Raw genomic sequence first — 1,389 nt, 5'->3', positions numbered from 1 at the left:
TGGCACGGCCATAGGGCACGGTGGCAGGGGCTGGGGATGGCACGGCCATAGGGCACGGTGGCAGGGGCTGAGGGTGGCACAGCCATAGGGCACGGTGGCAGGGGCTGGGGGCAGCTTATCTGGGCCCTGTCACCCAGTATGATGGGATCATCATCTCTCCAACAACCGGTCTCGAAGGCACATTTTGATTTAGACAGCAAATCATCATCAGTCTAATCAGGGCTAGAAGACACCTCAAGATGCCTTTAAGCCTCTCATGTCACCCTGCTTCATGCAGAAATAAGGTTCCCTAACTCATTCCTGCCAGATGTTTGTCAATATGTAGGAATGGGTTGGCAACAGAATTCCAGCATCTCTCAGCAAGCTGTTTACTTAATCATCTCTGTGTGGAAGAAACACAGCAAGGCAACTGCTGATGCTGTTTAAGCTGAACCATATGATTAGAAATACATTGACCAATTTGCTTGCAGAAGTACAAACAGACTGCTACATTGATATGTGGCATCCCAAACGGCTTGGGAGGACTGAAGTTTAGGATTCCTTGGAAAAAATCCTGAGGGACAGCTTAATCAGCAACGGATAGAGCACAAACAGTTGTGTTCTCCAGTGACAGCAGGGCCATCTGCAACCACTGTGCAATGCACCCATGACTGGTCTGCCTCGCCTTAGGCTGGAGACATCCTTGCCCTTGCAAAGCCTGGGTACTTTCTTTGTTCCGAAAGACATTTTATGAAGGTATTTAAAATAATTTTTTCTTGAGCAAATTTGCTGTAGGAATATGCAACTTGATCCTTAAGATTACTAAAAGTGAAAGAATCGATTCTAATTCTGTGGTGATTTTGACCCTGGTATTAATCCCTTGCCTCCCTCTGTGAATTGATAAAATTACTGCACAAACCAATGATTAGCTTACAGCGTTCCCCACATGGTTGGCATTTCAGTACTACAGAAGGCTGTCCACTGTGCTTATACAGTGTGTTCAGCACTTCAATCAAAGGCATCAAACACGGAGGTTGCAAAACCCTGTGGGTTTATGCTGTGACCAATTTCCCAGGACTGCAAATCATTCCCCTGCTGCTGAAGGCAGGGTACGCCATGTCACTGAGTACAGTTCTTTCTGTAGCAAAGATGAGGCTTTCGAATTAAGCTCAGAAACAGATTTTCCAAGCTGATTACAAACACACACTCGTTCCACGATAAGTCATGAGAGATGTCATTTCTGGCTGAGATGCTGAAAATGGTTTCTGTAACTCAGCCAGACATGGGTGCAGAAGTGGCAGCTCTGTAATGCTGCACATCAACACAGTGCAACTCAAGTGAGAATCTTTCAAACCGCACAGCCCGGAGATTGGCCAGGCTGCATCTCTCTGCCTTCCCTGAAGAGAACAG

The sequence above is a fragment of the Malurus melanocephalus genome, unplaced genomic scaffold (assembly GCF_030028575.1).
Source record: "Malurus melanocephalus ecotype Western Australia unplaced genomic scaffold, MMel_1.1 scaffold_8, whole genome shotgun sequence".
NCBI classification, from domain to species: Eukaryota; Metazoa; Chordata; class Aves; order Passeriformes; family Maluridae; genus Malurus; species Malurus melanocephalus.
This window is presented reverse-complemented; position numbering follows the sequence as displayed.